Source organism: Somniosus microcephalus, unplaced genomic scaffold (genome assembly GCF_052327205.1).
Source record: "Somniosus microcephalus isolate GS21.2 unplaced genomic scaffold, FLI_Smic_1.0 unresolved_chr4, whole genome shotgun sequence".
NCBI lineage: Eukaryota > Metazoa > Chordata > Chondrichthyes > Squaliformes > Somniosidae > Somniosus > Somniosus microcephalus.
The window spans coordinates 16,236,512-16,260,580 of NW_028225182.1; the positions used below are offsets into that span (position 1 = coordinate 16,236,512).

Consider the following 24,069-nt stretch of genomic DNA (forward strand, 5'->3'; position numbering starts at 1 on the left):
GGAGTGTCAGCAGGGCTATGGCGGAAGAGCAGCGGAGTGGGACTGATTGGATTGCTCGTTCAAAGATGTAGTATGAATTCCTCATTTTAACCTGCAATTGATAGATTTTAGTTAACCAACGGTATGAAGGGATCATTGAAGTATGAGAGACACTTCATAATTGTTTCTATTATCATTAATCAACCCACAACATTTTGTTGCACACTGCAGGAATTGCTAACATGTATACCGGATGACAGTCAAACTTCAATAACTTTTTATAGAATCATAGAAAATTGCCTGAACCCCTGTGGTTAATGAAGGGAATTTTAATGGTTGAGTTCCGTATACACCTTGGAATTCTGGAAAACATGGTTTGTAGTTTGCAGAAACGGGGCTTAGATCTGCTGTTGTGAACCGAGGTAAAGCTGCAGGATCCTTGAATAATCTTTCACAATTCAACTGAAAGCAGCCGGAATGTGCAACTTTGAGAGGGGCTGTCTGCACGGTCAGGGCTGGAAACGGAAGTGAGCGAGCGAAACCGTAGTGTTCTGTGTGTGTGCACAACTGTACAGAATAACACAAATGTAACAGGACTTTGTTACATTGCATAACAAATGCAAATTGATCCTTTTTTCTACGATTTAAATGAACATGATTTACAAAATGTTACCACCCGGTTTCGAACCGGAGACTTTTCGCGTGTTAGGCGAACGTGATAACCACGACACTACGAAAACGCTGTATCAAGCAGTCGCCTTTTGCTATACATCTATGAATCTATGAAGAAAGATTTTAAGTTTGACTGCCACCCAGCAAACATGTTAAAATTTCCTTCAGTGTGCAACACACATTTTTGTTCGTTTTAATACAATTAATAAGATTCTCACAGACTTCAATTGTCTTTGTCAGAACTGAAATCCCTGACTGGGAATCAAACCTGATTGTTTTCAATGGTGATTGGATTGTCCTATGAGGAGAGATTGAGTAGATTGGGCCTATAATCTCTGGAGTTCAGAAGTACGAGATGTGTTGTCGTTGAAAGGTACAATTTTCTTGGAGGGCATGAAACGGTAGAAGATGAGAGGTTGTTTCCCCTGGCTGGAGAGTCTCGAACTAGGAGGCAGAGTCTCAGGATAAGGGGCCGGCCATTTGAGACTCAGATGAGGAGACATTTCTTCACTCAGAGGCTTGTGAATCTTTGCAATTCTCAACCTCAGAGGGCAGTGGATGCTCAGTCATTGAGTATATTCAAGAATTTGGGAGTCCTTTTACACAGAATACAGAAATTAACGTTTGTGAGCTCATCCTTTATATTGAGCGGTTTCTCGTCCTTCAATCGGTGTCAGCTTTCGCCCAGCTGTTACTTCACAGCACCAACTTCTTTGTAAGTTCGAACTCTGTCTCACCGCGGGCGCAGTCTGGGCTTTTTTCAATCCCCTTCAACACCGAAACACATTAAAGCAACGCGGCTTCGATCTGCTGTTATGAACCGAAGTAAAGCTGCAGGATCCTTGAATAATCTTTCACAATTCAACTGAAAGCAGCCGGATTGTGTAGCTTTGAGAGGGGCTGTCTGCACGGTCAGGGCTGGAAACGGAAGTGAGCGAGCGACACCGAAGTGTTCTGTGTGTGTGCATAACTGTACAGAATAACACAAATGTAACAGGACTTTGTTACTTTGCATAAGAAATGGGAATTGATCCATTTTTCTACGATTTAAATGAACATGATTTACAAAATGTTTCCTCCCGGTTTCGAACCGGGGACTTTTCGCATGTTAGGCGTACGTGATAACCACTACACTACGTAAACGCTGCAGAAATCAGTCGCCTTTTGTTATAAATCTATGAATCTCTGACGAAAGTTATTAAAGTTTGACTGTCACCCAGCAAACATGTTACAATTTCCTTCAGTGTGCAACACACATTTTTGTTTGTTTTAATACAATTATTAAGATTCTCACAGACTACAATGGTCTTTGTCAGAACTGAAATCCCAGACTGGGAATCAAACCTGATTGTTTTCAATGATGATTGGATTGTCCTATGAGGAGAGATTGAGCAGATTGGGCCTATAATCTCTGGAGTTCAGAAGAACGAGAGGTGTTCTCATTGAAAGGTATAATTTTCTTGGAGGGCTTGAAAGGATAAAAGCTGAGAGCTGGTTTCCCCTGGCTGGAGAGTCTAGAACTGGGGGGCAGTGTGTGAGGATGAGGGGCCGGCTATTTGAGACTCAGATGAGGAGACATTTCTTCACTCAGAGGCTTGTGATCTTTGCAATTCTCAACCTCAGAGGGCAGTGGTTGCTCAGTCATTGAGTATATTCAAGGATTTGAGAGTCCTTTTACATAGAATACAGAAAGTTAACGTTTGTGAGCTCTTCCTTTATATTGAGCGCTGTCTCCTTCTTTAATCGTTGTCAGCTTTCGCTTGGCGGTTACTTCGCAGCACCAACTTCTTTGTAAGTTCGAACTCTGTCTCACCGCGGGCGCAGTCTGGGCTTTTTTCAATCCCCTTCAACACCGAAACACATTATAGCAGTGATTTTAATTTCGTAGTGTGATATTTTTCGAGGCACCATTAAATAATTCAATAATTTATTCCTATCAGTGTTGCAGGCCGGGTTCGATTCCCGCTTAGGGAAGACATTTTGATATCACCGTTTCTTATTCATGAATGCGATGTAATTTTATTAAATTAATTACATGCATCTAATGTGAATAAATAAGAACTGCTTTAATCACCATTAATTAACCGGTAACTTTATTTTGCGGAATGAAAGACGTAATAATATGGTTACTGAGGGACAGTCGAAATTTCATTCATTTATTTTGCTCTTTGCATCTCCTGAACTGTTAACCCATATCTCATTTTACACATTGCATTTTAGGAGAATAGTTTAACATCTTCATTGCTTGAGAGATCAGCGATCTGGGGCAAGATTTGTAAAATTTATCGGGACCGGCTATTTCACAGAAAAAACCTATTCTCTCACATGATGTTTTCAGACCACACACTGACCAATCTTTGCTGGGCCCCAAGTGGATGATCTGACACTTGAACGCGTTGAACTCCATTAATCACTGGTCACGGGAGATTTAATAGAGGTGATCAAAATTATGGGGGAAAAAGTTTCCACTGGCAGGAGTGTCAGCAGGGCTATGGGGGACGACCTGCGGAGTGGGACTGATTGGATAGCTCGTTCAAAGATGCATCATGAATTGCTCATTTTAATCTGCGATTGATGGATTTTAGTTAACCAACGTTATTAAGGGATCATTGAAGTCTGTGAGACACTTCATAATTGTTTCTATTATCAATAATCCACCCACAACATTTTGTTGCACACTGCAGGAATTGCTAACATGTATAACGGATGACAGTCAAACTTTAATAACGTTTTATATAATCAGAGAAAATTGCCTGAACCCCTGTGGTTAATGAAGGGAAGTTTAATGTTTGAGTTCCGTCTACACCTTGGAATTCTGGAAAACATGGATTGCAGTTTGCAGAAACGCGGCTTAGATCTGCTGTTGTGAACCGAGGTAAAGCTGCAGGATCCTTGAATAATCTTTCACAATTCAACTGAAAGCAGCCGGAATGTGCAGCTTTGAGAGGGGCTGTCTGCACGGTCAGGTCCGGAAACGGAAGTGAGCGAGCGACACCGTAGTGTTCTGTGTGTGTGCAGAACTGTGCAGAATAACAGGACTTTGTTACATTGCATAACAAATGCGAATTGATCCATTTCTCTCCGACATAAATGAACATGATTTACAAAGTGTTGCGGCCTGGTTTCGAACCGGGGACCTGCCGCGTATTAGGCGAACGTGATAACCACTACACTAAGGAAGCGCCGGATAAAACAGTCGCCTTTGGCTATAAATCTATGAATCTATGAAGAAAGTTATTTAAGTTTGACTGTCACCCAGCAAACATGTTACAATTTCCTTCAGTGTGCAACACACATTTTTGTTCGTTTTAATACAATTAATAAGATTCTCACAGACTTCAATTGTCTTTGTCAGAACTGAAATCCCTGACTGGGAATCAAACCTGATTGTTTTCAATGATGATTGGACTGTCCTATGAGGAGAGATTGAGTAGATTGGGCCTATAATCTCTGGAGTTCAGAAGTACGAGATGTGTTGTCATTGAAAGGAACAATTTTCTTGGAGGGCTTGAAACGGTAGAAGATGAGAGGTTGTTTCCCCTGGCTGGAGAGTCTCGAACTAGGAGGCAGAGTCTCAGGATAAGGGGCCGGCCATTTGAGACTCAGATGAGGAGACATTTCTTCAATCAGAGGCTTGTGAATCTTTGAAATTCTCAACCTCAGAGGGCAGTGGATGCTCTGTCATTGAGTATATTCAAGAATTTGGGAGTCCTTTTACACAGAATACAGAAATTAACGTTTGTGAGCTCGTCCTTTATATTGAACGGTTTCTCGTCCTTCAATCGGTGTCAGCTTTCGCCCAGCTGTTACTTCACAACACCAACTTCTTTGTAAGTTCGAACTCTGTCTCACCGCGGGCGCAGTCTGGGCTTTTGTCAATCCCCTTCAACACCGAAACACATTAAAGCAGTGATTTTAATTTAGCAGTGTGATATTTTTTGAGGCACCATTAAATGATTCAATAACGTATTCCTATCAGTATCGCGAGCTGGGTTCGATTCACGGTTAGGGAAGACATTTTTATATCACCGTTTCTTATTCATGAATGCGATGTAATTTTATTAAATTAATTACATGCATCTAATGTGAATCAATAAGAACTGCTATACTCACCATTAATTAACCGGTAACTTTATTTTGCAGAATGAAAGACATGATAATATCGTTACTGAGGGACAGTCGAAACTTCATTCATTCATTTTGCTCTTTGCTTCTCCTGAACCGTTAACCCATATCTCATTTTACACATTGCATTTTAGGAGAATAGTTTAACATCTTCATTGCTTGAGAGATCAGCGATCTGGGGCAAGATTTGTAAAATTTATCGGGACCGGCTATTTCACAGAAAAAACCTATTCTCTCACATGATGTTTTCAGACCACACACTGACCGATCTTTGCTGGGCCCCAAGTGGATGATCTGACACTTGAACGCGTTGAACTCCATTAATCACTGGTCAGGGGAGATTTAATAGAGGTGATCAAAATTATGGGGGAAAAAGTTTCCACTGGCAGGAGTGTCAGCAGGGCTATGGGGGACGACCTGCGGAGTGGGACTGATTGGATAGCTCGTTCAAAGATGCATCATGAATTGCTCATTTTAATCTGCGATTGATGGATTTTAGTTAACCAACGTTATTAAGGGATCATTGAAGTCCGTGAGACACTTCATAATTGTTTCTATTATCAATAATCCACCCACAACATTTTGTTGCACACTGCAGGAATTGCTAACATGTATAACGGATGACAGTTAAACTTTGATAAATTTTTTATATAATCAGAGAAAATTGCCTGAACCCCTGTGGTTAATGAAGGGAAGTTTAATGTTTGAGTTCCGTATACACCTTGGAATTCTGGAAAACATGGTTTGTAGTTTGCAGAAACGCGGCTTAGATCTGCTGTTGTGAACCGAGGTAAAGCTGCAGGATCCTTGAATAATCTTTCACAATTCAACTGAAAGCAGCCGGAATGTGCAGCTTTGAGAGGGGCTGTCTGCACGGTCAGGTCCGGAAACGGAAGTGAGCGAGCGGCACCGTAGTGTTCTGTGTGTGTGCAGAACTGTACAGAATAACACAAATGTAACAGGACTTTGTTGCATTGCATAACAAATGCGAATTGATCCATTTTTCTACGATTTAAATGAACATGATTTACAAAATGTTTCCGCCCGGTTTCGAACCGGGGACCTTTCGCGTGTTAGGCGAACGTGATAACCACTACACTACGGAAACGCCGGACAAAATAGTCGCCTTTGGCAATAAATCTATGAATCTATGAAGAAAGTTATTTAAGTTTGACTGTCACCCAGCAAACATGTTACAATTTCCTTCAGTGTGCAACACACATTTTTGTTCGTTTTAATACAATTAATAAGATTCTCACAGACTTCAATTGTCTTTGTCAGAACTGAAATCCCTGACTGGGAATCAAACCTGATTGTTTTCAATGATGATTAGATTGTCCTATGAGGAGAGATTGAGTAGATTGGGCCTATAATCTCTGGAGTTCAGAAGTACGAGATGTGTTGTCATTGAAAGGTACTATTTTCTTGGAGGGCATGAAACGGTAGAAGAGGAGAGGTTGTTTCCCCTGGCTGGAGAGTCTCGAACTAGGAGGCAGAGTCTCAGGATAAGGGGCCGGCCATTTGAGACTCAGATGAGGAGACATTTCTTCACTCAGAGGCTTGTGAATCTTTGCAATTCTCAACCTCAGAGGGCAGTGGATGCTCAGTCATTGAGTATATTCAAGAATTTGGGAGTCCTTTTACACAGAATACAGAAATTAACGTTTGTCCTTTATATTGAGCGGTTTCTCGTCCTTCAATCGGTGTCAGCTTTCGCCCAGCTGTTACTTCACAGCACCAACTTCTTTGTAAGTTCGAACTCTGTCTCACCGCGGGCGCAGTCTGGGCTTTTTTCAATCCCCTTCAACACCGAAACACATTAAAGCAGTGATTTTAATTTAGTAGTGTGATATTTTTCGAGGCACCATTAAATGATTCAATAATTTATTCCTATCAGTGTTGTAGGCTGGGTTCGATTCACGGTTAGGGAAGAAATTTTGATATCACCGTTTCTTATTCATGAATGCGATGTAATTTTATTAAATTAATTACATGCATCTAATGTGAATAAATAAGAACTGCTTTAATCACCATTAATTAACCGGTAAATTTATTTTGCGGAATGAAAGACATAATAATATGGTTACTGAGGGACAGTCGAAACTTCATTCATTTATTTTGCTCTTTGCATCTCCTGAACTGTTAACCCATATCTCATTTTACACATTGCATTTCAGGAGAATGGTTTAAAATGTTCATTGCTTGAGAGAGCAGCGATCTGGGGCAACATTTGTAAAATTTAACGGGACCGGCTATTTCACAGAAAAAACCGATTCTCTCACATGATGTTTTCAGACCACACACTGACTGATCTTTGCTAGGCCCCAAGTGGATGATCTGACACTTGCCCGCGTTGAGCTCCATTATTCACTGGTCAGGGGAGATTTAATAGAGGTGATCAAAATTAAGGGGGAAACCGTTTCCACTGGCAGGAGTTTCAGCAGGGCTATGGGGGAAGAGCAGCGGAGTGGGACTGATTGGATAGCTCTTTCAAAGATGCAATATGAATTCCTCATTTTAACCTGCAATTGATAGATTTTAGTTAACCAACGGTATTAAGGGATCATTGAAGTCTGTGAGACACTTCATAACTGTTTCTATTATCATTAATCAACCCACAACATTTTGTTGCACACTGCAGGAATTGCTAACATGTATACCGGATGACAGTCAAACTTCAATAACTTTTTATAGAATCATAGAAAATTGCCTGAACCCCTGTGGTTAATGAAGGGAATTTTAATGGTTGAGTTCCGTATACACCTTGGAATTCTGGAAAACATGGTTTGTAGTTTGCAGAAACGGGGCTTAGATCTGCTGTTGTGAACCGAGGTAAAGCTGCAGGATCCTTGAATAATCTTTCACAATTCAACTGAAAGCAGCCGGAATGTGCAACTTTGAGAGGGGCTGTCTGCACGGTCAGGGCTGGAAACGGAAGTGAGCGAGCGAAACCGTAGTGTTCTGTGTGTGTGCACAACTGTACAGAATAACACAAATGTAACAGGACTTTGTTACATTGCATAACAAATGCGAATTGATCCATTTTTCTACGATTTAAATGAACATGATTTACAAAATGTTTCCGCCCGGTTTCGAACCGGGGACTTTTCGCGTGTTAGGCGAACGTGATAACCACTACACTGCGGAAACGCTGGATAAAACAGTCGCCTTTGGCAATAAATCTATGAATCTATGAAGAAAGTTATTTAAGTTTGACTGTCACCCAGCAAACATGTTACAATTTCCTTCAGTGTGCAACACACATTTTTGTTCGTTTTAATACAATTAATAAGATTCTCACAGACTTCAATTGTCTTTGTCAGAACTGAAATCCCTGACTGGGAATCAAACCTGATTGTTTTCAATGATTATTGGATTGTCCTATGAGGAGAGATTGAGTAGATTGGGCCTATAATCTCTGGAGTTCAGAAGTACGAGATGTGTTGTCATTGAAAGGTACAATTTTCTTGGAGGGCATGAAACGGTAGAAGATGAGAGGTTGTTTCCCCTGGCTGGAGAGTCTCGAACTAGGAGGCAGAGTCTCAGGATAAGGGGCCGGCCATTTGAGACTCAGATGAGGAGACATTTCTTCACTCAGAGGCTTGTGAATCTTTGCAATTCTCAACCTCAGAGGGCAGTGGATGCTCAGTCATTGAGTATATTCAAGAATTTGGGAGTCCTTTTACACAGAATACAGAAATTAACGTTTGTGAGCTCATCCTTTATATTGAGCGGTTTCTCGTCCTTCAATCGGTGTCAGCTTTCGCCCAGCTGTTACTTCACAGCACCAACTTCTTTGTAAGTTCGAACTCTGTCTCACCGCGGGCGCAGTCTGGGCTTTTTTCAATCCCCTTCAACACCGAAACACATTAAAGCAGTGATTTTAATTTAGTAGTGTGATATTTTTCGAGGCACCATTAAATGATTCAATAATTTATTCCTATCAGTGTTGTAGGCTGGGTTCGATTCACGGTTAGGGAAGAAATTTTGATATCACCGTTTCTTATTCATGAATGCGATGTAATTTTATTAAATTAATTACATGCATCTAATGTGAATAAATAAGAACTGCTTTAATCACCATTAATTAACCGGTAAATTTATTTTGCGGAATGAAAGACATAATAATATGGTTACTGAGGGACAGTCGAAACTTCATTCATTTATTTTGCTCTTTGCATCTCCTGAACTGTTAACCCATATCTCATTTTACACATTGCATTTCAGGAGAATGGTTTAAAATGTTCATTGCTTGAGAGAGCAGCGATCTGGGGCAACATTTGTAAAATTTAACGGGACCGGCTATTTCACAGAAAAAACCGATTCTCTCACATGATGTTTTCAGACCACACACTGACTGATCTTTGCTAGGCCCCAAGTGGATGATCTGACACTTGCCCACGTTGAGCTCCATTATTCACTGGTCAGGGGAGATTTAATAGAGGTGATCAAAATTAAGGGGGAAACCGTTTCCACTGGCAGGAGTTTCAGCAGGGCTATGGGGGAAGAGCAGCGGAGTGGGACTGATTGGATAGCTCTTTCAAAGATGCAATATGAATTCCTCATTTTAACCTGCAATTGATAGATTTTAGTTAACCAACGGTATTAAGGGATCATTGAAGTCTGTGAGACACTTCATAACTGTTTCTATTATCATTAATCAACCCACAACATTTTGTTGCACACTGCAGGAATTGCTAACATGTATACCGGATGACAGTCAAACTTCAATAACTTTTTATAGAATCATAGAAAATTGCCTGAACCCCTGTGGTTAATGAAGGGAATTTTAATGGTTGAGTTCCGTATACACCTTGGAATTCTGGAAAACATGGTTTGTAGTTTGCAGAAACGGGGCTTAGATCTGCTGTTGTGAACCGAGGTAAAGCTGCAGGATCCTTGAATAATCTTTCACAATTCAACTGAAAGCAGCCGGAATGTGCAACTTTGAGAGGGGCTGTCTGCACGGTCAGGGCTGGAAACGGAAGTGAGCGAGCGAAACCGTAGTGTTCTGTGTGTGTGCACAACTGTACAGAATAACACAAATGTAACAGGACTTTGTTACATTGCATAACAAATGCGAATTGATCCATTTTTCTACGATTTAAATGAACATGATTTACAAAATGTTTCCGCCCGGTTTCGAACCGGGGACCTTTCGCGTGTTAGGCGAACGTGATAACCACTACACTGCGGAAACGCTGGATAAAACAGTCGCCTTTGGCAATAAATCTATGAATCTATGAAGAAAGTTATTTAAGTTTGACTGTCACCCAGCAAACATGTTACAATTTCCTTCAGTGTGCAACACACATTTTTGTTCGTTTTAATACAATTAATAAGATTCTCACAGACTTCAATTGTCTTTGTCAGAACTGAAATCCCTGACTGGGAATCAAACCTGATTGTTTTCAATGATTATTGGATTGTCCTATGAGGAGAGATTGAGTAGATTGGGCCTATAATCTCTGGAGTTCAGAAGTACGAGATGTGTTGTCATTGAAAGGTACTATTTTCTTGGAGGGCATGAAACGGTAGAAGATGAGAGGTTGTTTCCCCTGGCTGGAGAGTCTCGAACTAGGAGGCAGAGTCTCAGGATAAGGGGCCGGCTATTTGAGACTAGGATGAGGAGACATTTCTTCACTCAGAGACTTGTGAATCTTTGCAATTCTCAACCTCAGAGGGCAGTGGATGCTCAGTCATTGAGTATATTCAAGAATTTGGGAGTCCTTTTACACAGAATACAGAAATTAACGTTTGTGAGCTCATCCTTTATATTGAGCGGTTTCTCGTCCTTCAATCGGTGTCAGCTTTCGCCCAGCTGTTACTTCACAGCACCAACTTCTTTGTAAGTTCGAACTCTGTCTCACCGCGGGCGCAGTCTGGGCTTTTTTCAATCCCCTTCAACACCGAAACACATTAAAGCAGTGATTTTAATTTAGTAGTGTGATATTTTTCGAGGCACCATTAAATGATTCAATAATTTATTCCTATCAGTGTTGCAGGCTGGGTTCGATTCACGGTTAGGGAAGAAATTTTGATATCACCGTTTCTTAGTCATGAATGCGATGTAATTTTATTAAATTAATTACATGCATCTAATGTGAATAAATAAGAACTGCTTTAATCACCATTAATTAACCGGTAACTTTATTTTGCGGAATGAAAGACATAATAATATGGTTACTGAGGGACAGTCGAAACTTCATTCATCTATTTTGCTCTTTGCATCTCCTGAACTGTTGACCCATATCTCATTTTACACATTGCATTTCAGGGGAATGGTTTAAAATGTTCATTGCTTGAGAGAGCAGCGATCTGGGGCAACATTTGTAAAATTTAACGGGACCGGCTATTTCACAGAAAAAACCGATTCTCTCACATGATGTTTTCAGACAACACACTGACTGATCTTTGCTAGGCCCCAAGTGGATGATCTGACACTTGCCCGCGTTGAGCTCCATTATTCACTGGTCAGGGGAGATTTAATAGAGGTGATCAAAATTAAGGGGGAAACCGTTTCCACTGGCAGGAGTGTCAGCAGGGCTATGGGGGAAGAGCAGCGGAGTGGGACTGATTGGATAGCTCTTTCAAAGTTGCAAAATGAATTCCTCATTTTAACCTGCAATTGATAGATTTTAGTTAACCAACGGTATTAAGGGATCATTGAAGTCTGTGAGACACTTCATAACTGTTTCTATTATCATTAATCAACCCACAACATTTTGTTGCACACTGCAGGAATTGCTAACACGTATACCGGATGACAGTCAAACTTCAATAACTTTTTATAGAATCATAGAAAATTGCCTGAACCCCTGTGGTTAATGAAGGGAATTTTAATGGTTGAGTTCCGTATACACCTTGGAATTCTGGAAAACATGGTTTGTAGTTTGCAGAAACGGGGCTTAGATCTGCTGTTGTGAACCGAGGTAAAGCTGCAGGATCCTTGAATAATCTTTCACAATTCAACTGAAAGCAGCCGGAATGTGCAACTTTGAGAGGGGCTGTCTGCACGGTTAGGGCTGGAAACGGAAGTGAGCGAGCGAAACCGTAGTGTTCTGTGTGTGTGTACAACTGTACAGAATAACACAAATGTAACAGGACTTTGTTACATTGCATAACAAATGCGAATTGATCCATTTTTCTACGATTTAAATGAACATGATTTACAAAATGTTTCCGCCCGGTTTCGAACCGGGGACCTTTCGCGTGTTAGGCGAACGTGATAACCACTACACTACGGAAACGCCGGATAAAACAGTCGCCTTTGGCAATAAATCTATGAATCTATGAAGAAAGTTATTTAAGTTTGACTGTCACCCAGCAAACATGTTACAATTTCCTTCAGTGTGCAACACACATTTTTGTTCGTTTTAATACAATTAATAAGATTCTCACAGACTTCAATTGTCTTTGTCAGAACTGAAATCCCTGACTGGGAATCAAACCTGATTGTTTTCAATGATGATTAGATTGTCCTATGAGGAGAGATTGAGTAGATTGGGCCTATAATCTCTGGAGTTCAGAAGTACGAGATGTGTTGTCATTGAAAGGTACTATTTTCTTGGAGGGCATGAAACGGTAGAAGAGGAGAGGTTGTTTCCCCTGGCTGGAGAGTCTCGAACTAGGAGGCAGAGTCTCAGGATAAGGGGCCGGCCATTTGAGACTCAGATGAGGAGACATTTCTTCACTCAGAGGCTTGTGAATCTTTGCAATTCTCAACCTCAGAGGGCAGTGGATGCTCAGTCATTGAGTATATTCAAGAATTTGGGAGTCCTTTTACACAGAATACAGAAATTAACGTTTGTGAGCTCATCCTTTATATTGAGCGGTTTCTCGTCCTTCAATCGGTGTCAGCTTTCGCCCAGCTGTTACTTCACAGCACCAACTTCTTTGTAAGTTCGAACTCTGTCTCACCGCGGGCGCAGTCTGGGCTTTTTTCAATCCCCTTCAACACCGAAACACATTAAAGCAGTGATTTTAATTTAGTAGTGTGATATTTTTCGAGGCACCATTAAATGATTCAATAATTTATTCCTATCAGTGTTGTAGGCTGGGTTCGATTCACGGTTAGGGAAGAAATTTTGATATCACCGTTTCTTATTCATGAATGCGATGTAATTTTATTAAATTAATTACATGCATCTAATGTGAATAAATAAGAACTGCTTTAATCACCATTAATTAACCGGTAAATTTATTTTGCGGAATGAAAGACATAATAATATGGTTACTGAGGGACAGTCGAAACTTCATTCATTTATTTTGCTCTTTGCATCTCCTGAACTGTTAACCCATATCTCATTTTACACATTGCATTTCAGGAGAATGGTTTAAAATGTTCATTGCTTGAGAGAGCAGCGATCTGGGGCAACATTTGTAAAATTTAACGGGACCGGCTATTTCACAGAAAAAACCGATTCTCTCACATGATGTTTTCAGACCACACACTGACTGATCTTTGCTAGGCCCCAAGTGGATGATCTGACACTTGCCCGCGTTGAGCTCCATTATTCACTGGTCAGGGGAGATTTAATAGAGGTGATCAAAATTAAGGGGGAAACCGTTTCCACTGGCAGGAGTTTCAGCAGGGCTATGGGGGAAGAGCAGCGGAGTGGGACTGATTGGATAGCTCTTTCAAAGATGCAATATGAATTCCTCATTTTAACCTGCAATTGATAGATTTTAGTTAACCAACGGTATTAAGGGATCATTGAAGTCTGTGAGACACTTCATAACTGTTTCTATTATCATTAATCAACCCACAACATTTTGTTGCACACTGCAGGAATTGCTAACATGTATACCGGATGACAGTCAAACTTCAATAACTTTTTATAGAATCATAGAAAATTGCCTGAACCCCTGTGGTTAATGAAGGGAATTTTAATGGTTGAGTTCCGTATACACCTTGGAATTCTGGAAAACATGGTTTGTAGTTTGCAGAAACGGGGCTTAGATCTGCTGTTGTGAACCGAGGTAAAGCTGCAGGATCCTTGAATAATCTTTCACAATTCAACTGAAAGCAGCCGGAATGTGCAACTTTGAGAGGGGCTGTCTGCACGGTCAGGGCTGGAAACGGAAGTGAGCGAGCGAAACCGTAGTGTTCTGTGTGTGTGCACAACTGTACAGAATAACACAAATGTAACAGGACTTTGTTACATTGCATAACAAATGCGAATTGATCCATTTTTCTACGATTTAAATGAACATGATTTACAAAATGTTTCCGCCCGGTTTCGAACCGGGGACCTTTCGCGTGTTAGGCGAACGTGATAACCACTACACTGCGGAAACGCTGGATAAAACAGTCGCCTTTGGCAATAAATCTATGAATCTATGAAGAAAGTTATTTAAGTTTGACTGTCACCCAGCAAACATGTTACAATTTCCTTCAGTGTGCAACACACATTTTTGTTCGTTTTAATACAATTAATAAGATTCTCACAGACTTCAATTGTCTTTGTCAGAACTGAAATCCCTGACTGGGAATCAAACCTGATTGTTTTCAATGATTATTGGATTGTCCTATGAGGAGAGATTGAGTAGATTGGGCCTATAATCTCTGGAGTTCAGAAGTACGAGATGTGTTGTCATTGAAAGGTACAATTTTCTTGGAGGGCATGAAACGGTAGAAGATGAGAGGTTGTTTCCCCTGGCTGGAGAGTCTCGAACTAGGAGGCAGAGTCTCAGGATAAGGGGCCGGCCATTTGAGACTCAGATGAGGAGACATTTCTTCACTCAGAGGCTTGTGAATCTTTGCAATTCTCAACCTCAGAGGGCAGTGGATGCTCAGTCATTGAGTATATTCAAGAATTTGGGAGTCCTTTTACACAGAATACAGAAATTAACGTTTGTGAGCTCATCCTTTATATTGAGCGGTTTCTCGTCCTTCAATCGGTGTCAGCTTTCGCCCAGCTGTTACTTCACAGCACCAACTTCTTTGTAAGTTCGAACTCTGTCTCACCGCGGGCGCAGTCTGGGCTTTTTTCAATCCCCTTCAACACCGAAACACATTAAAGCAGTGATTTTAATTTAGTAGTGTGATATTTTTCGAGGCACCATTAAATGATTCAATAATTTATTCCTATCAGTGTTGCAGGCTGGGTTCGATTCACGGTTAGGGAAGAAATTTTGATATCACCGTTTCTTATTCATGAATGCGATGTAATTTTATTAAATTAATTACATGCATCTAATGTGAATAAATAAGAACTGCTTTAATCACCATTAATTAACCGGTAACTTTATTTTGCGGAATGAAAGACATAATAATATGGTTACTGAGGGACAGTCGAAACTTCATACATTTATTTTGCTCTTTGCATCTCCTGAACTGTTAACCCATATCTCATTTTACACATTGCATTTCAGGAGAATGGTTTAAAATGTTCATTGCTTGAGAGAGCAGCGATCTGGGGCAACATTTGTAAAATTTAACGGGACCGGCTATTTCACAGAAAAAACCGATTCTCTCACATGATGTTTTCAGACCACACACTGACTGATCTTTGCTAGGCCCCAAGTGGATGATCTGACACTTGCCCGCGTTGAGCTCCATTAATCACTGGTCAGGGGAGATTTAATAGAGGTGATCAAAATTAAGGGGGAAACCGTTTCCACTGGCAGGAGTGTCAGCAGGGCTATGGGGGAAGAGCAGCGGAGTGGGACTGATTGGATAGCTCTTTCGAAGATGCAATATGAATTCCTCATTTTAACCTGCAATTGATAGATTTTAGTTAACCAACGTTATTAAGGGATCATTGAAGTCTGTGAGACACTTCATAATTGTTTCTATTATCATTAATCAACCCACAAAATTTTGTTGCACACTGCAGGAATTGCTAACATGTATACCGGATGACAGTCAAACTTCAATAACTTTTTATAGAATCATAGAAAATTGCCTGAACCCCTGTGGTTAATGAAGGGAATTTTAATGGTTGAGTTCCGTATACACCTTGGAATTCTGGAAAACATGGTTTGAAGTTTGCAGAAACGGGGCTTAGATCTGCTGTTGTGAACCGAGGTAAAGCTGCAGGATCCTTGAATAATCTTTCACAATTCAACTGAAAGCAGCCGGAATGTGCAACTTTGCGAGGGGCTATCTGCACGGTCAGGGCTGGAAACGGAAGTGAGCGAGCGAAACCGTAGTGTTCTGTGTGTGTGCACAACTGTACAGAATAACACAAATGTAACAGGACTTTGTTACATTGCATAACAAATGCGAATTGATCCATTTTTCTACGATTTAAATGAACATGATTTACAAAATGTTTCCGTTCGGTTTCGAACCGGGGACTTTTCGCGTGTTAGGCAAACGTGATAACCACTACACTACGAAAACGCTGGATCAAACAGTCGCCTTTTGCTAGACATCTATGAATCTATGAAGAAAGTTTTTAAAGTTTGACTGCCACCCAGCAAACATGTTACAATTTCCTTCAGTGTGCAACACACATTTTTGTTGGTTTTAATACAATTATTAAGATTCTCACAGACTTCAATGGTCTTTGTCAGAGCTGAAATCCCAGACTGGGAATCAAACCTGATTGTTTTCAATGATGATAGGATTGTCCTATGAGGAGAAATTGAGTAGATTTGGCCTATAATCTCTGGAGTTCAGAAGAACGAGAGGAGTTCTCATTGAAAGGTTCAATTTTCATGGAGGGCTTAAAAGGGTAGAAGCTGAGAGGTTGTTTCCCCTGGCTGGAGAGTCTAGAATTGGGGGCAGAGTCTTAGGATAAGGGGCCGGCCATTTGAGAGTCAGATGAGGAGACATTTCTTCACTCAGAGGCTTGTGAATCTTTGCAATTCTCAACCTCAGAGGGCAGTGGATGCTCAGTCATTGAGTATATTCAAGGATTTGGGAGTACTTTTACACAGAATACAGAAATTAACGTTTGTGAGCTCATCCTTTATATTGAGCGGTTTCTCGTCCTTTAATCGGTGTCAGCTTTCGCTCAGCGGTTACTTCGCAGCACTAACTTCTTTGTAAGTTCGAACTCTGTCTCACCGCGGGCGCAGTCTGGGCTTTTTTCAATCCCCTTCAACACCGAAACACATTAAAGCAGTGATTTTAATTTAGCAGCGTGACATTTTTTGAGGCACCATTAAAAGATTCAATAATTTATTCCTATCAGTGTTGCAGGCTGGGTTCGATTCCCGGTTAGAGAAGAAATTTTGATATCACCGTTTCTTATTCATGAATGCGACGTAATTTTATTAAATTAATTACATGCATCTAATGTGAATAAATAAGAACTGCTATAATCATCATTAATTAACCGGTAACTTTATTTTGCAGAATGAAAGACATGATAATATGGTTACTGAGGGACAGTCGAAACTTCATTCATTTGTTTTGCTCTTTGCATCTCCTGAACTGTTAACCCATATCTCATTTTACACATTGCATTTTAGGAGAATAGTTTAAAATCTTCATTGCTTGAGAGATCAGCGATCTGGGGCAAGATTTGTAAAATTTATCGGGACCGGCTATTTCACAGAAAAAACCTATTCTCTCACATGATGTTTTCAGACCACACACTGACCAATCTTTGCTCGGCCCCAAGTGGATGATCTGACACTTGCCCGCGTTGAACTCCATTAATCACTGGTCAGGGGAGATTTAATAGAGGTGATCAAAATTATGGGGGAAAAAGTTTCCACTGGCAGGAGTGTCAGCAGGGCTATGGGGGACGACCTGCGGAGTGGGACTGATTGGATAGCTCGTTCAAAGATGCATCATGAATTGCTCATTTTAACCTGCGATTGATAGATTTTAGTTAAACAACGTTATTAAGGGATCATTGAAGTCTGTGAGACACTTCATAATTGTTTCTATTATCAATAATCCACCCACAACATTTTGTTGCACACTGCAGGAAGTGTTAACATGTATAACGGATGACAGTCAAACTTTAATAACGTTTTATAGAATCAGAGAAAATTGCCTGAACCCCTGTGGTTAATGAAGGGAAGTTTAATGTTTGAGTTCCGTATACACCTTGGAATTCTGGAAAACATGGTTTGTAGTTTGCAGAAACGCGGCTTAGATCTGCTGTTGTGAACCGAGGTAAAGCTGCAGGATCCTTGAATAATCTTTCACAATTCAACTGAAAGCAGCGGTAATGTGCAGCTTTGAGAGGGGCTGTCTGCACGGTCAGGTCCGGAAACGGAAGTGAGCGAGCGACACCGTAGTGTTCTGTGTGTGTGCAGAACTGTACAGAATAACACAAATGTAACAGGACTTTGTTACATTGCATAACAAATGCGAATTGATCCATTTTTCTACGACATAAATGAACATGATTTACAAAATGTTGCCGCCCGGTTTCGAACCGGGGACTTTTCGCGTGTTAGGCGAACGTGATAACCACTACACTACGGAAACGCTGTTTCAAGCCGTCGCCTTTGGCTATAAATCTATGAATCTATGAAGAAAGTTATTAAAGTTTGACTGTCACCCAGCAAACATGTTACAATTTCCTTCAGTGTGCAACACACATTTTTGTTGGTTTTAATACAATTAATAAGATTCTCACAGACTTCAATTGTCTTGGTCAGAACTGAAATCCCTGACTGGGAATCAAACCTCATTGTTTTCAATGATGATTGGATTGTCCTATGAGGAGAGATTGAGTAGATTGGGCCTATAATCTCTGGAGTTCAGAAGTACGAGATGTGTTGTCATTGAAAGGTACAATTTTCTTGGAGGGCTTGAAACGGTAGAAGATGAGAGGTTGTTTCCCCTGGCTGGAGAGTCTCGAACTAGGAGGCAGAGTCTCAGGATAAGGGGCCGGCCATTTGAGACTCAGATGAGGAGACATTTCTTCACTCAGAGGCTTGTGAATCTTTGCAATTTTCAACCTCAGAGGGCAGTGGATGCTCAGTCCTTGAGTATATTCAAGGATTTGAGAGTCCTTTTACACAGAATACAGAAAGTTAACGTTTGTGAGCTCTTCCTTTATATTGAGCGGTGTCTCCTTCTTTAATCGGTGTCAGCTTTCGCTTGGCGGTTACTTCGCAGCACCAACTTCTTTGTAAGTTCGAACTCTGTCTCACCGCGGGCGCAGTCTGGGCTTTTTTCAATCACCTTCAACACCGAAACACATTATAGCAGTGATTTTAATTTAGTAGTGTGATATTTTTCGAGGCACCATTAAATGATTCAATAATTTATTCCTATCAGTTTTGCAGGCTGGGTTCGATTCACGGTTAGGGAAGAAATTTTGATACCACCGTTTCTTATTCATGAATGCGATGTAATTTTATTAAATTAATTACATGCATCTAATGTGAATAAATAAGAACTGCTTTAATCACCATTAATTAACCGGTAACTTTATTTTGCGGAATGAAAGTCATAATAATATGGTTACTGAGGGACAGTCGAAACTTCATTCATTTATTTTGCTCTTTGCATCTCCTGAACTGTTAACCCATATCTCATTTAATACATTGCATTTTAGGAGAATGGTTTAAAATGTTCATTGCTTGAGAGAGCAGCGATCTGGGGCAACATTTGTAAAATTTAACGGGACCGGCTACTTCACAGAAAAAAACTTTTCTCTCACATGATGTTTTCAGACCACACACTGACCGATCTTTGCTCGGCCCCAATTGGATGATCTGATACTTGCCCGCGTTGAACTCCATTAATCACTGGTCAGGGGAGATTTAATAGAGGTGATCAAAATTATGGGGGAAACAGTTTCCGCTGGCAGGAGTGTCAGCAGTGCTATGGGGGAAGAGCAGCGGAGTGGGACTGATTGGATAGCTCTTTCAAAGATGCATCATGAATTGCTCATTTTAACCTGCGATTGATAGCTTTTAGTCAACCAACGGTATTAAGGAATCATTGAAGTCTGTGAGACACTTCATATTTGTTTCTATTATCATTAATCAACCCACAACCACGAGCATTTTCACTTCTGTGTCGGGCTCCGCACCATACCTGAAGATTGAACTTGATTTGGCTCGTGATCAGTGCGGCTCAGTGAGACTTCGGCCCGTCTCTCCCTTCACAACCCATCAGTGTGGAGAAAAGAACAGGGAATTTTACACATGTGTTGTGCTCTGTAACTTTATTTGAACATGTCATTGCATTTCACGCTGTGTCCAACACAGTGAGGTCCCCCGTGCTGTGTCAGCTTTGTATCTTTATCAACACTGCAGCTTTACATTAACACAACCTGAGCTCCGAGATCTGGTCGGGTCACATTGCCCGAAGTGAGGAATGAGCGAGAGGGGCAATTCCACCCGGGGATAGAAAAACCTCCAAAAGAACAACAGTATACTGCTTTTGATGTGAAGCCGAAATAGCTCAGTTGGGAGAGCGTTAGACTGAAGATCTAAAGGTCCCGGGTTTCGGTAGGTTTTAGTTACTTTCTGTTTCCTTCACTACAAGAGGAGTGAATGAGGAGAAATGTTACGCTACTGATGCCGCGTTTCCCAAACGAATGGGAGTGAAACCACATCGGACATGCTGGATCCGGCTCCAACCGTCCGCTGCAGGTGCGAATCCAGTCGGGGTCCCGCCGTCTGCTCTTATACCGGAGCAGTGTTTGTGGGAGGGGCTGTGGTGCGATAATAAATTTTAGAATGAGGTTTGTTAGACCATAGAGCTGTCTTTCTGTTAGTTTCGATTTACACTCTGCCCAGTTGTATATATGAACAGTTAACAATGTTTAACCGATGTGGTGTGTTCAATGATTGTGCAGTAACTCGGTCACCCAGTGTGAGGCTGAAAGACAATCTCGCAGCCTGGGTTCGAGCCTGGCCAACAAGAGCATTGTGGCCGGTTAGCCCAGTTGGTGAAAGCCTGGTGTTAATCACGACAAGGTCACGAGTTTGATCCCCGTACTGGCCATCAGGATGTTTTCATAATTTTACACTTTTCCCGCACATTTCAAATACAAACTTTATAAGGAAGCCAATGCACACAGACTCACGGGGGATTTATTTGGATTAACATCCATTGCACCTTTGCCACCGGGGCTGAGAGACACATCTTTCTGTTTATTTGTCTTTCTGGGTTTGCTGTTGAACGTTGAACAGGTGGCCTGTTCCCGATAAGGGTAACAGGCAGGTAATAGACAGACACAGCAGCTCTGACCCCGCGAGATGGGCAAAAGGCTTCAGTTCAGGACAAATGCATCAGTGAAATGTTCGCCGGCACCGAGAGAGACAACATCCAGAGAAAACCACTGAAGGAAATCGATTTCAAGTGGATGCCTACCCGCACTTGGTGCCGTGCTTTCGCGAACACGTCTTTTGTGTTCTCATGTTAAAAATATCATTTTGTCCGAACAGTTTGCCTGGCGCGAAAGGATCTGAATTGCAAAGGAGCAGGTAGGAAACACTGCATTGCTGTGCTTGCTGGCAGGAGACTTGCTGCAGCTTTTCTGGTAGTCTAGTGGTTAGGATTCCAGGCACTTTTACCGCCGCGGCCCGGGTTCGATTCCCGGTGAGGAAACAGTGCGTTTTGGGGCTGTTTGAATTGCCACCATACAACGCTGAAATAGCTCAGTTGGGAGATCGATTAGATTTGAACACGCAGATTTTCTGATCTGGAGTCAGTATGCGCTACCGTTGCACCATGAGGTCCACAACATAACCACGGATGTTCGTAGTTTGTATATATACTCGTTCCACAAACACTGTTTCATTCCTCCTGCCTTCTCCTGATTCCTCAGTGTCATGCACAGAAGCGCCTGATGCCCTCATTTGTTTAAAGTAACAAGCAGACACAAACACAGGTAATTCGTTCAAAATCTACCCGCAGGTGGCCACAGACACAATAAACAGAGCCAGAGAGACAGACAGAATCGGGAATCTCTGGGAAATAGACAAGCGATATTGACAAGGACTAAAGCGATTTGTGATCAGAAATTTGCCTGAACCCCTGTGGTTAATGAAAGGGATTTTGCTGCTTGAGTTCCTTATACGCCTTGGGCTTCTGGAGAACTTGTTTCGTAGTTTGCAGAAACGCGGCTCAGACATGCAGTTGTGACCGGGCCGGAGCCACAAGGTTCCTGACTGCAATCAGCGACAAAGCAATGTTGCTGCAACAGGCCCGGCTAGCTCAGTCGGTAGACCATGAGACTCTTAATCTCAGGGTCGTGGGTTCGAGCCCCACGTTGGGCGGTAGTTATTTTGTTAAACTTTTATGTTGCTTTCAAAGCATCATTAATTAAGCGATATCCTTGTTTTGCACAATGAAAGAAATGCGAACTGAGAAAATACTGCAGATGCTGGAAATATGAATTGAAACAGAAAATGCTGGAGATACTCAGCAGGTCAGGCAGCATCTGCGAAGAGAGAAACAGAGGTAACGTTTCAGGTCGATAACCTTTCGTCAGAACTATAAAAAAAAAGGTAATGGAACAGATTTTTAAGCAGTGCAGGGGATTCAATGAGATCATGGCTGATCTCCTGCCTCAATTCCACTCACTGGCCATATCGCCATATCCCTTGATGCCCTTACCAGTCAGAAATCTACCCACTTCTGTTTTGAATATACCCAAAAACTGAGCCTCCACAGCACTCTGGGGAAGAGAATTCCAAAGATTCACCACTTTCTGTGTGAAGAAATGTCTTCTCTCAGTCCTGAATGGCCTAACCTTTATCCTGAGGCTATGTCCGCTGGTTCTAGACTCCCCAGCCAAGAGAATCATTCTCCCAGCATCCAACCGATCAAACCGTGTAATAATTTTGCATGCTTCATGAGATCCCCTCTCATTCTTCCGAATTCAAGAGATTACAGGCCTAGTTTACTCAATCTCTTAACACAACCGCTTCCCCGAGGCGTGGCTAGTTCTGGAGCACACGCTTTTAGTGCTGCAGACGGAGTGTTCTCGGAGCTCATTGCATTTGCTGTAACTAATCAGCTCAGCTGTTTCTTAATATCGCTTGGAATTAATCGAATTGAATGAAGTCTGGCTTCTCTCAGGATGGTTACAGACACTTCAGCTTTGTCTTTTGTATTCATCCATCTTTTCTGTTTATTTACTCTATCTAATCGTTTTCTTGATTTTAAAACCCTCTGTCAAATTTCCTCTTAGCCGTCTATGCTCCAAGGAGAACGGCTCCAACTTCTCTGGTCTATCCACGTAACGGCAATCGTTCATCACTGGAACCAATGAAGTACAAATGCATCAATGATTTGTTCGCCCTGCACCGAGAGAGACAACATCCAGAGAAAAACACAGGAGGAAATCGATTTCAAGTGGATGCCTACCCGCACTTGGTGCCGTGCTTTCGCGAACACGTCTTTTGTGTTCTCATGTTAAAAATATCATTTTGTCCGAACAGTTTGCCTGGCGCGAATGGATCTGAATTGCAAAGGAGCAGGCAGGAAACACTGCGTTGCTGAGCTTGCTGGCAGGAGACTTGCTGCAGCTTTTCTGGTAGTCTAGTGGTTAGGATTCAGGCACTTTTACCGCCGCGGCCCGGGTTCGATTCCCGGTGAGGAAACAGTGCGTTTTGGGGCTGTTTGAATTGCCACCATACAACGCTGAAAAAGCTTAGTTGAGAGATCGATTAGATTTGAGCACGCAGACTTTCTGATCTAGGAGTCAGTATGCGCCACCTTTGCACCATGAGGTCCACAACATAACCACGGATATTCGTAGTTTGTATATATACTCGTTCCACAAACACTGTTTCATTCCTCCTGCCTTCTCCTGATTCCTCAGTGTCATGCACAGAAGCGCCTGATGCCCTCATTTGTTTAAAGTGACAAGCAGACACAAACACAGGTAATTCGTTCAAAATCTACCCGCAGGTGGCCACAGACACAATAAACAGAGCCAGAGAGACAGACAGAATCGGGAATCTTCGGGAAATAGACAAGCGGTATTGACAAGGACTAAAGCGATTTGTGATCAGAAATTTGCCTGAACCCCTGTGGTTAATGAAAGGGATTTTGCTGCTTGAGTTCCTTATACGCCTTGGGCTTCTGGAGAACTTGTTTCGTAGTTTGCAGAAACGCGGCTCAGACATGCTGTTGTGACCGGGCCGGAGCCACAAGGTTCCTGACTGCAATCAGCGACAAGGCAATGTTGCTGCAACAGGCCCGGCTAGCTCAGTCGGTAGAGCATGAGACTCTTAATCTCAGGGTCGTGGGTTCGAGCCCCACGTTGGGCGGTAGTTATTTTGTTAAACTTTTATGTTGCTTTCAAAGCGTCATTAATTAAGCGATATCCTTGTTTTGCACAATGAAAGAAATGCGAACTGAGAAAATACTGCAGATGCTGGAAATATGAATTGAAACAGAAAATGCTG

General features: G+C 41.7%; 8 non-coding genes across 8 annotated transcripts; 2 read left to right on the forward strand and 6 right to left on the reverse strand.

The window, feature by feature from the left end:
- Nucleotides 1-5,811: 5,811 nt before the first annotated feature.
- Nucleotides 5,812-5,884, reverse strand: trnav-aac (transfer RNA valine (anticodon AAC)). The gene has a single exon. It is a non-coding gene; the product is annotated as a tRNA-Val (tRNA).
- Nucleotides 5,885-7,853: 1,969 nt separating this feature from the next.
- Nucleotides 7,854-7,926, reverse strand: trnav-aac (transfer RNA valine (anticodon AAC)). Its single transcript has one exon. It is a non-coding gene; the product is annotated as a tRNA-Val (tRNA).
- Nucleotides 7,927-9,903: 1,977 nt separating this feature from the next.
- Nucleotides 9,904-9,976, reverse strand: trnav-aac (transfer RNA valine (anticodon AAC)). The gene has a single exon. It is a non-coding gene; the product is annotated as a tRNA-Val (tRNA).
- A 1,977-nt stretch (nucleotides 9,977-11,953) lies between these two features.
- Nucleotides 11,954-12,026, reverse strand: trnav-aac (transfer RNA valine (anticodon AAC)). Its single transcript has one exon. It is a non-coding gene; the product is annotated as a tRNA-Val (tRNA).
- Nucleotides 12,027-14,003: 1,977 nt separating this feature from the next.
- Nucleotides 14,004-14,076, reverse strand: trnav-aac (transfer RNA valine (anticodon AAC)). Its single transcript has one exon. It is a non-coding gene; the product is annotated as a tRNA-Val (tRNA).
- Nucleotides 14,077-18,102: 4,026 nt separating this feature from the next.
- trnav-aac (transfer RNA valine (anticodon AAC)) lies at nucleotides 18,103-18,175 on the reverse strand. Its single transcript has one exon. It is a non-coding gene; the product is annotated as a tRNA-Val (tRNA).
- Nucleotides 18,176-21,857: 3,682 nt separating this feature from the next.
- On the forward strand, nucleotides 21,858-21,930 carry trnak-cuu (transfer RNA lysine (anticodon CUU)). Its single transcript has one exon. It is a non-coding gene; the product is annotated as a tRNA-Lys (tRNA).
- A 1,928-nt stretch (nucleotides 21,931-23,858) lies between these two features.
- trnak-cuu (transfer RNA lysine (anticodon CUU)) lies at nucleotides 23,859-23,931 on the forward strand. Its single transcript has one exon. It is a non-coding gene; the product is annotated as a tRNA-Lys (tRNA).
- Nucleotides 23,932-24,069: the final 138 nt, after the last annotated feature.